We start from the raw sequence: 13129 nt of genomic DNA on the forward strand, positions 1-13129 counted from the left end.
TGACCATGGTCTTACATATATATTTTACATGAATTTTTAACTAGGGCTACTACAGAACCCTCCCCCTTGGGGGAACACCATCCTTGGTGTTCAATGAAACTTATAACCAACAAGACCGCTGAAAACAAAACATACTTCCCATCGATCTTTATAACACAACTTGTTGTAGTATTTACAATGACCACTGCTGAAACATGACAATAATACCATTTACTGGATCTTTATAACACAACTCATTACAGTATTTATAATAATAAGAACATATACACACATACATATTTGCTTCACCCAACAAATAATCATACTCTCTATGGAGCTTTATAAATACAACTCGATACAATATTTAGAATAATATACACATATACACATAATACCAAGGTTCACCTCATTCCCAAAAAGAATCCACTTCAAGGTCAAATCTGTATCCAATTTCTAGCACTATGATCTTGCACCACTTGTCCTCTCAGCGAACAATTACTGTCTCATTGTTCCAGGGCACACTCCCAATGTGGATTTGATTCCATTTGACAATGCTAAGTATCAAAAAAAATTATCCCTGGCCTTCCCTTCTCTACTACACTGTCCCTCGGGCAATCCAGTCATCCCTTTCATGTAGTCACTCACCTTCCAAGTTCCCCGACATCCCCTATCCCCAGCGATTTATCCCTTGGAAAGGCTTCCTTGCATTAGAAGGACAAACAACCAAGGCATATACCTACCTCAAAGCCATCATATTGGTCATAGCATGCTCATGGAAATAAATGGAAATTATTGGGTACTAGTGTCCCACAATGGCCCTGAGCCTAAAGTGCTTTACCAGCATACAACTACATGTTCCAATTACTTTTGTTGTTATTTCTGATGGTTGTCGTCAATTTCGACAACCAAACTAGGCATTTCATTCTTTCCTATACCAAGCACATAATTTCATTAGATTCAAAATAGATTGAAATAACTTCAAATCATACCTCATTGGTGGCCCGTCAATAAGTTACGCTTGCAATTTTGTTTGCTTCCTGTCACAACAAGTAAAACTAGCATCTTTGATCAAATCATCATGTATAAACATATTAGATCAAGTTAGCTCAAAACACAACCATCATAGATCAAAATCGTAAATTACATGTAACCATCATAAACCAGAATCATAGATCACATGTAATCATCATAGACCAAAATCATAAATCACATTCATAATAATACTGAAATAAAATACTGATACTTATCCTTTAATCAATCCTTAGCTTCTACCTTTGTATTTATTCTGTATGCACTTAGGATCGATTGCCAGACCAGACAAACAGCCAGCGCATTCTCCTCAACCATGTGCACATACACATAGTGTGTATCACACACATACAACCACACACAACATACAACACCATGCAATACATGCACCTACACCTGACATACAACACATACACCTACACCTAGTGTATAACATAACACAATACATACACCTACATCCAGTGTACATCACCACACAATACATACACCTACACTTGATGTACAACATAATACATATACATACACAAAGTACAACATAATGAATACACATGTCACGATATCAAAACTACACAATGCACATGCATAGTACTGCATGCCTGAAACACAACATGTATGACATGGAAACAATACCATATCTATACCAGTACCATATATACAACATGGACATAAAACCATATGCACATAGAAATGCATATACAACATGTACATAACATCATCTATAACCAACACCAAATATGTAATATACACAGAACACCACATATACAACAGACATACAACATCATATGTACACAATACTACATATACAACATTACACATCACCATAGGTACAATCACTAAATATAAAACATGCACAACATATACACAACAATAACACTACACATCCAAAACCATACTGCCTCTACCAAGAAACCTTTCTTCTAGTGTCTCTCCACCATCCATGCTTATCCTAGCATGATGCATCATAGGGTCAAGGTTAAGAGAACTCCCTTTATCCATGCTTATCCTAGCATGCAATATCATAAGTTCAAGCTTAAGAGAACTCCCTTTATCCCTGCACATCATGCACAACATTGAGAATAACCGTTCCCAACATAGCCAAGGCATCCGAAACCTAAAATCCATTTACTTTACCATTTCTGTTACCTTGCTCATGACTGTCTTACCACTGTCCATTATCCCAATGGACCGAACCAATCCAACTGGTTGTCATATTATTTCTGTCAACTGCCCTTTACTCATGCACTAAGTTTCATCTAAGTCTTATATTACTCGATGGGTTTCATTCAACTTCTTCCAAGCTCCATTAACTTTTCTCTCTCCCAACCAATTCCCAAGACTCAAAACTTAAAAGGAAAGCATAAGAAACAAACAAGAAGAAGACCATGAAAGCAAACAACAACATGACAACACAACAAAGTGGCAAGGCCTTGCACCATACATAAAAAAAACCGCAAATGAAGCTCAAAAAATCACAAAAGACCAAAAGCACAAGACTAGCAACAAACACAATGAATCCATCCCCATGGTTCCCAGTTCCTCCAATTTAAAGCTCAACCTGAAGCTTCTTTAAGATTTCATGGAAATCGCTTTTGCCATGGAATCTCGTACATCATACTACCATAAACACATAACTCTCAGTCCATTAGTAAACATAACAACATACTAGTTACCTTACCTTGTAATACTAATGCCAAGCATGTTACCCTACAATTGCTCACACATGTCAACCACATGTTCCAAATATCAGTAAAATCATATCTATTAATTTTAAATCAACCTTTACCAATACTAACAATCATCTCATAATCCATAGTCAACTCATAGTCATTAGACATAATGTTACAATTTCCACCTATTACACTCAAGTACATGTCAGCTATCTCAACACATATGTGGGAGTAAAACCATCTTAAAACAAGATCATTTCTTGATGCAATCGTATAAACACATACTCATATCATGTGATTAATCAAACATTCAACAACAGATAGATGATACAATAGACACCAACACTCAAATACCAAATATACAACATAATCAAACGTTAAAGCACAAAGTCGGCGACATAAGAAAGTTCATACCATAATGTATCTCAAGGGAGGTTATCTTGTCTGCACAATCAATCTAGTTAGCATGATATAACTTCACAACACATCATCTCAAACACAAATAAGATCATGATATACATAATTGTAACTAACTAACATGTTCACATCATAAGCTCATAAACGTTTGTCGTTCATGCATAACAATCACATATGTATGATCAGTCTAGATTAATACAACACAATGTCACAAATAAGTCAACTCATACCTAAATATCATAAGCCTAACCATCTGCATAGGCCAATCCAATTTAACATGATACATATAACATCAAAATATTAGTTGCAATAACCATAACCATCAAGTTAACTAACATATAACATGCTCATCAACAACACATAACATAATCATTGAGCTAACTACAAGTTAACCTATCACATATTCATCATCGACATATAACATAATCATCAAGTTAACTAACATAAAACAACAACAACAATGCATACAACCACATGTTCAGATCATTCATGACTATCTGACACATGTGTATATGACTACACTTATCAACTAACATTTATCATATATGTACCCATAATAATAATAGAATGAAAAACATATAAGTAACCCTAATGTTTACAACAACCATGAATCACATACCTGAATCCCAAAGATACCAACTTTTATGACAATATTCCTTACCCCAAAGTCTAGTGCTGCATCCTTGCTCTAATATTCCGCATTTCCTGCTTTACCTCAATGAACACATTAGCATCATAAGATACAAATAGCATCATAAGATACAAATAGTATCATGATGACCTAATTGCATACAATGAACTCACAATGCATGTCTGACCTAGTATACATGCATAACCATAACCATGACAATGCATGCATAAAAACATATAGACATTGAGATGCATAACAAATGCATATACAACCGAGATGCATTCATGACAAAAGAATCCCAACAACAGCCACATCATCTCCTACATGGAAACACAACTATAAAAAAACCACTACCATGTATACATAACAAGCACATATATAACCTACATGCATGCATGGAAAACAAATTCCACCCATCCAGTCCAAGGGTTGAACCATGCTCTGATACCACTCTGTAACACCCTCATCCCACATCTACCCAAGTAACTGGCCAACCAGGGTAAATATGCAACAAGACACCACTATAATGGGATTCAACCTCCTAGGTGACCTTAGGGATGTTGAATCGATGGAAACCCACAACAAACACCTTCTATACATGCTACAGGACTCCTAGAAGCCTTCCCACTCATGCCCATGACAAGTCCCTAGGTCCCACTATGTTGTGTTGTGCCATTTTTTCAGGCCCAGAGCCTAGGTCACTACCCAGAACTCCATGACACTTTTTGAACTGAAATATAACAACAGAATAATGATACAAATGCAATTACTTGAATAAGGAATTGATTGGAAGCCTACTAGCCATGACATACATTTCTTCAAACAAGTCACAAATATGTAATCTACATGTTTAAACAACAGATCTGAGAATAGGGGTCTCATACTTATTTGAGAATGGCTAACAATCATTGTTCCCTTATATCATTAGTTGAATTATCATCTATTCGGTCATAGATACATTGTTCATTCATTTACAAATCAAAACATCAGGAGAGCCATACATCATCACTATCATAATACATGCTTATAAGCAACATAATAACAATAGAAATACCAAGGATACATCAGCCATAGAATCCACATATAAACCAATACATTTACACATAAGATACCAAGGAAATAACCTCTTATTAATGAATGTAAAAGCCAACCCAGTATGAGACTACTGTGTTCCACCGGAACATTGATTGGTTGAGCCAAGTCTCTCTTCATCCAACCATCCTTGTGCCATATTCCACCCATGACCATGGGAACCAAATCAAAAGAACCAACCAAGGAACCCCGAGGTTAAACCACCTCACCCTAATCAATAGAAACCATGATTTACTGCAATCAACACCAGATCACTAGGCCAAAACAATAAACATGTAATAACAGGATTTACCATGATCTCCACTAGATCACTAGGAAAAAACAAGCATGGATGCCACTGGATTTCTACGCCTACACTGTGAGGAGTTTTCTTGTCTCTTAGTATCTAGGATTTACCGCAATCCACAGTTTCATCCAGGGTTCACTAGAACATAACAGAGACACTAGTCTCTAGGCTTTACCATAATCCACACTAGATCACTAGGCCCTAGCCGAGACTCCACTCTCCAACCTTTACCATATATCCCATCTTGGGATTACTAGCCCTGATGGAGAGCACCCACCTCTAGGATTTACTGTATATCTCAACATTCATAGGTCGAGGATTCCTAGTCCCATGAAGGCAACACAAAATCCAGCTTTACCACAACCCATATTCTAGTTCAGGGGTTACTGGGCCATACATTCCTTTATTTAGAGATCCACCTCACTCAACGTCAAATCCATCCAACAAACCAGCTCAACTAAAACATGAGCATCCCATCACACCATGGTTATCCGAAAATGGAAAGGCTAGCTAAAAACAAAATCAAACTTGGGAAAACCCATGCCATGATAGTAAAGAACTAGATGCAATACCATTGATGCCAAATCTAGCAAGGAAATCACACATGCAAATCGATACCTACAAAGAATCCTGTTGTAGTTGCTTGATCCTGCTCTTCCTTGCTTGCTCCTTCCTTCCTATTGCCTTCTTTTCCTTTCTTGATCCATTTCCAAATTTCTCCAAGAAAACTCCAAGTATCCAAGAGTGAGAGAGAGAGAATAATGAGAGAGCTCAAAAACTGAACTGATAAGAGGTCACACTAACCAAGCTTGAGCAAAAAGCTTGAGAAAAAACTTGCCAGGTGATACTCAAAAGCCTTTTTATTAATGAGATCTCTATTTTCTTCATTTCCCATTATTTTCCTTCATTTTACTCCTCACATGCAACCTATTACCTTCCACCTTCCTTTTCTCCTAATTTCCATTATTTTCATAAATAAATGTGCCAAAAATTCCATTTTCCTTTTCAAATCCTTTGCCATTGCCTTTCACAATTTACTTAGACATAATAACTGAAATAAACACCTAATAGGATGTTTTTCCCACCATTTATATTGGAATACATGTCCTATGACCATGGTCTTATATATATATTTTAAATGAATTTTTAATCGGGAATGTTACACAACAATTAAGGTAAACTTTTCTATTCGTAAGATTTCAACATTTTCTTTTCTTAAGCTACGTGCATGCTAATTAATTCATAGGCTAAGTATAATTTTCCCTTGTGATTGTGTACACATGCCCATACGTAGAGCATTTTTGATGTTGCAGTTATGTCGACACATCAGTGGGATGATGGGTATAAAGGCATTAACGATGAGAGTCCATCAATGTAGGCCAAATTTTTTGAGTCACAGCTAGGAGAGCACCAAACATAGACTTATTAGACCTCCATCATATCTAAATTTCATTTGGAATCAAGTGAGGTTAGTAGATTCATATATGTAATTAAAGTTGTGGTTCAAAATCATTTATTGCTACTACAGGTTTGCTACAGGAGGCCTGTAATGCTACAGGAAGGCCTGTAATTCTACAAGAGGGCATCTGAGTGATTTTTGAAGGTGAAAATGTTGGCTTGAGGGTATGGAGAGGTGACTACTAGTTGAAGCAAATGAAATGAGGTTGGTTTGGGCCCCCAGCCAAGCTTAGGATCTCTTGGAGTCTTGTCTTACACTAGGATGAGTGCTCTCAGTGACCTAGACAGAATAGCTTATAAAACAAGGTTTTATGGATAGAGATTGGAGGTGAAAGGAGAAGGTGAAAGAGTTCAGGATGGAAGTGATGAAGGTTCCCTTCCCTGTAGATCATTCAACCTTGCAATCAATCACATGAATGCATCCATTTATCAATTACAAAATGAAATAACTTATGATGGAAAATATGAGTTGAATTTAAATGACATCTAATTAATGAAAACCACTGATATAACTGCTGAACTACCTTCTAAACTATAGAAGGAAAATGTAAAAGAGGAAAACTAACACTAATCTATTTCGAATAAATCATAAACATAATTTTTTTGGGTTGAGGTTTTGAATCCTTTCGCTCGTTCTCCCACAATAGAGGTGATGTAGAGGCTGTAAGCACATGATTTTATAGATTAGTTTCTACTGAAATGCAAGAAAATTTGAACTGGTTGGAATCAAGAAGAAACATAATTACAAGAAGAGAGAGCAAAGCCTCTGGGTTGGGCCCAAACTGAAGGGTTTGAGCCCCATGAACTAGCTCAGATGCAACTTAAAATCCAACTCATTATCAAAAAGTGCAGGTCTACTACATCACATAAAAATTGAAAATAACAATGTCAATGCTTGGATCTCAATAGCTACACCTAGATGAACTAACACTTTGAATCCTAATGAGTTCTTCCTCTAGTTTATTTATATAAAAGGGTAGCTGAAGTGTCTTCTACTATCGAAAATAGTGGATCTCGACCTTCTTGATCTTCACTTGGACTAGGAATCACTCGACTTCCAAGGAATTTGGGGATTTAAGGAGGTGGGAAACCCACTATATTTTCTCCTAGTTGTCTCCATTGAGCCCCTACATAGTAATAGCCTTAAAAATGCTTCATTTTCCTACAATTAAACCACGTTAGGCCACATACTATGAAAAACACCTTTTACTTCTCTTACTAAGCATAATATAACAAAAAATGTGAATTAATACAAGAGAAGGGTATTTTTAAGGTTGGATGATGGCATATTAATCTTCAAAATGTACCTATTGATGGGACTCATCATCACCCCCTGGGAATTTATAATGTAGGGGATGAAATTCTAGTGGATAGCACTGAAACTCAATCCATGCTTGATATCAGTTGCTCAAGGCCATAGGTTCCTGATCGAAACTACACCAATGGGTAGGAGTCCGAAGAAGACAAAATAGAAGAAAAGTGATTGATCCCGACAACATTTTATTCATACATTAAGTCGATGGAGGGTGAAAGAAAACCAAATGGATCTAGAAGTTATTGCGCAGCTCACTGTTCTGACTCTGATGGTTGTATCGGGCCCTTTAGTTATTGTTTTATCAGTAATTCGCAAAGGTAATCTATAATTACAATGAGCCATCTCCGGAGATGGCTCATTGTAATGATGAAAACGAGGTAATGATTGATATAAAATTTCAATAGAGGTTGATTGATAACTCCTCATCTTCCTATTGGTTGGACAAAAGATCGATCCATATGTTACAATCAGATCGTGGCAGGTATAGTTTAGTGGTAAAAGTGTGATTCGTTACATTATCAACTCGAATAGTTGAAGGATCTTTTACATGGATCTTTGATCCATCTAAAGCTCTATTTACAGATAGGTTCAAAACCTTCCCTATGAATACCCAGGAATAGCATACCTTCTCGTAATCTGGGTCTGAAATGATGAAAGATAAACACATTTTTGGTTCCAAGATAGCGACACAGAATGTTTGAAAGGTTAGATAAATTACAGATCTATGGGGAAGATATTTTTTCATCGTGACTAAACCTTCAACTTATGGATGGAAGGACCCCAGGTTGAAGCCGAATAGCTATAGAACTATGACTTTGGTTTACTTGGGTTATCGGCATTTCGTTCGAGCTCGGTGGAATTTGTTCTCCTAGGGATCAGAATCAGTAGAAATAGGGAACGAAGTAACTAGAAAGATTTGTGATTATTTTAAACTTTTCAAATTTATCTTTCTATCAGGATCATCTAGAAAGTGAGTAAGTATTCTACGATTTTGGGCCCTTCACTAAAAAAAAGAGAATAAACTGATGTAGATGCCATGGGTACGATAATAAGGGTTTTTTTTTAGAAAAAAAAAAGAGGAGAAAGAAAGGAATTTTCAATTCCTTTCAAAAAGATTTGATATAAATACTCCGCTTCTTCCCTCATACCGCTCTCTATCTCCCATGAAGGAGCCGAATGACATTAAATTCTCATGTTCGGTTCTGAATTAGAGACATCGAATAATAAATGTCGACTATAACCCCTAGCCTTCCAAGCTAACGATGCGGGTTCGATTCCCGCTACCCGCTAACAGATATCTACCTATTCTATATCTATCTAGATAGATATAGAATAGGTAGATATAAAGTGATTAAGTATATAACATAATTTCACGATTCACTCGAAATCAATTAATGTGAAATAGATTCCATTCTTTTCCTATCCTATAACCTCAGTGTGAATAAAAAGGTAGATCGGGACAATGTATGCCAAAGGGAATTCAAATAAAAAAAAGGGAAGAGAAAAAAAAGAGCGTCCATCGTCTAATGGATAGGACAGAGGTCTTCTAAACCTTCGGTATAGGTTCAAATCCTATTGGACGTAATACTCTTCAATTGTTATAAATTGTTGTGCAATGTATTGGATTGGAATGGAACAAATTCTTTAGTTCTTTTTACTGTTCTGAATAATTCCACCAAATGATCAAATATTCATTTTTTTTCTTGAAGTAAAAAAAGTTCAGTATGTTCCTTAAGAGCCTCTTCCAGAAGGGCTTTCGCTTCTTCTGTAAATGTACCAGTAGAACGTATAATTTCTCCGAACTGAGGTTTATTTTTTATCAAATAAAAACGTAACCCAAGGAGAAATTTTCTCACCTGTGCTATTTCGAATATATCCAGGTATCCGTTTGTTCCGGTATAAATAGTAGCTATTTGTTCTTCTACAGTCAAAGGAGCCGACTGAGATTGTTTGAGCAATTCACGTAATCGTTGACCCCTCGCCAATTGATCTTGAGTAGCTTTATCAAGATCGGAAGCAAATTGTGCAAAAGCTTCCAACTCTGCAAATTGAGCTAACTCTAATTTCAACTTTCCAGCTACCTTTTTCATAGCTTTTATCTGAGTCGCAGATCCTACTCTAGAGACGGAAATACCCACATTAATAGCAGGTCGGATCCCGGCATTGAATAGATCGGCCGATGAAAATATTTGTCCATCGGTAATGGAAATTGCATTAGTGGGAATATAAGCTGAAACATCTCCAGCTTGAGTCTCAACTATTGGTAGAGCAGTAACACTCCCCTCACCTAACTGGGAACTTAATTTAGCTGCTCTTTCCAAGAGACGGGAATGCAAATAGAAAACATCTCCCGGATAAGCTTCTCGGCCAGGTGGTATTCTTAATAGAAGAGACATTTGTCGATAAGCTTGTGCCTGTTTGGAGAGATCATCATAAATGATTGATGTGTGTTGTTTTTTATACATGAAGTATTCAGCCAAAGTTGCTCCTGTATACGGGGCGAGATATTGTACTGTAGCGGGAGAATCCGCAGTTTCCGCTACCACAATGGTATATGCCATTGCGCCACGTTCTCGGAATGTATTAACTACCTGAGCCACGGAAGAAGCTCTTTGACCAATTGCTACATAGACACAGATTACATTTTGACTCTTTTGATTAAGAATAGTATCTGTAGCTACTGCTGTATTGCCGGTCTGTCTGTCCCCAATAATTAATTCTCGCTGACCACGCCCTATAGGAATCATAGAATCAATAGCAATAAGCCCCGTTTGAAGGGGTTCATATACGGAACGTCTTGATATAATACCTGGAGCGGGAGATTCAATCAGTCGAAATTCGGAAGCTGAAATTTTACCCTTACCATCAATGGGTTGGGCTAGAGCATTTACAACACGACCCAAATACGCATCACTTACTGGTATCTGAGCAATTTTTCCTGTTGCTCTCACAGAACTACCTTCTTGTATCATCAAGCCATCGCCCATTAATACAGCTCCAACATTATCCGATCCCAAATTTAGGGCAATGCCTACTGTACCATCTCCAAATTCCACTAATTCCCCTGCCATTACTTCATCAAGACCATGAATACGAGCAATGCCATCTCCTACTTGAAGTACGGTGCCAAGATTACCAACTCTTACTTCGTTGTTATATTGTTCGATCTGTTTCCGTATAATACTACTAATTTCGTCGAGTCTAATACTTCCCATTAGCACTTATTAATTATCTGTTCAGAAATAGGTCCTTAACCTTTTTAATTATCTATTGAGAAATAGGACCTATAACAACTAATCATTTGTGTTCATCATGGTTCTAAGCAGGCCAATATTGTGATCGATCGTACGTAAATGTAACTCAGTATTCAAACGACTATTCAAAGTTCCTATAGCTCTTCGTAAAGCTTGGCGAGAAACTTGTTGTCAGATCTGGTCAAATGCTCTTTGCTGTTTGGAGTAAATCGTCTCATTCTTGGGATCCTCTAATTGTTTCAAATTATCAGAAGCAGTATTGAGGAGATCCTCTTTCTCTCGTTCTATTTGGGAGTTTCCATTTACCTGGATTTCGTCCGCTATCATTTCCACGTTCCTTAAGCAAGCCCGAGCTTTCTCGAGCTGATCGATAGCTCCTTTACATAGTTCTTCTGAATTCCGAATAGTCTCCAATATTTTCTGTTTACGGTTATCTAATAGATTACTTAATGAAAGTAGATTATCTATTCACAAATTTCACGAATTCATAATCTCTTCCCAAACCGAACACGAATCTTTCGATTCATTCGGCTCTCCTGCTCAGTTCTTTTTTATTCCCCAGGAACGTATACATTCCCTTCACACCAAGCTTGCCCTTTCCGTTCCGTTTACGGAAGATTAGAATCAATTTATAAAAGACCGAGATCTCCGAAGGGCTCTTCCAGCAAAAGGGATTTGCAATTATCAAGAAAGTTTTATGTTGTTTTTGTTTCCCCTTTTCTCTCCTCTTCTTCCCTCATGAAAATTGAATCGTTCCATTCAATCAATTAATTTGTGCCTCCTCCTTTTTGTTCTATCGAATAAATTCCCTTCTGTTTAGGTCGTCAGTTCAGCATTGGAACTAAAATTGGATGGGAGATTGGGACTATTTTTCAGTAAATAGATCAAATTATTCCATTGATATGAATGTTATATATCAGATCAATCTCCAACTATGCCTTTGAATCCATCTCATCTTGACACAGCGGTGGAAAGAATACCCAGTTAGTTGTGCTTAGACTTCAAACAGTTCAGCTTTAACCATTCTAGTGGTCCTCCCTCATTGGTTGTTATAAACTAAGAGTTCATTTCCCAATCAATTACGAAATGCTATAGTTCTTCGCTATTCCCCATTCGGAAGTAATTCGTTGAGATTATGCACTTTTCTATCTCCAAAGTGCAGCTGGTTGGGCCCAGCCATATTATTCGAATATACAACTCGCACACACTCCCTTTCCAAAATAGATCAGTACACTAAGCACCACACTTGAATTTATTATATTTGTTTCTAAAATATTGGTATTTGATCCGAAACCCCCAGCGGAAGGCCAATAACTCAAGGAAATGAAAGGATCAATTACATTTTTCATACGCTCTCCCCTCATAGATAAGGATATGTTCTACAGAATTTTGTTATTTTCTTATTTGATCCTATCTAGTTCTGGATAATAATATTTGGGATACTTAACTTAGTCCCAGGTCTTTTATAAGGATAAAAAGAATTTGCTTGCCCTATCCACTCCCTTCCCTGCCGCACGCGTCATGAATCTTTCCGACCGAAGTATAGTTATAGGAAGAATAATTCATTTACTAATTATTCAGATCAGCCTCTCCTGCAGTTTAACAAGTAAATTATTGGAGAAATACTAATGTAATGACGAGGTGTAGGGATCTTTTTTTTCAGGATTAAACAAAGGGATTCGCAAATAGAAGCGCTAGGGCCACAACTAGTCCATAAATAGTTAAAGCTTCCATAAAAGCTAAACTTAGCAGTAAGGTACCTCGTATTTTACCTTCTGCTTCTGGTTGTCTCGCAATACCTTCTACAGCTTGGCCCGCAGCAGTGCCCTGGCCAACGCCAGGTCCAATGGAAGCAAGCCCTACAGATAATCCAGCAGCAATAACGGAAGCAGCAGAAATTAAGGGATCCATGGTAATCTCCTCTTACTAAGGTTGGGAAATAGTTGATAATACGACAGTTTCATCTATTGAGTGTTCACCAATGGTAAAATTATGGAACGA

Source organism: Pinus tabuliformis, chromosome 8 (assembly GCF_031772625.1).
Source record: "Pinus tabuliformis cultivar Carrire ecotype Pingquan chromosome 8, CPIR1, whole genome shotgun sequence".
NCBI lineage: Eukaryota > Viridiplantae > Streptophyta > Pinopsida > Pinales > Pinaceae > Pinus > Pinus tabuliformis.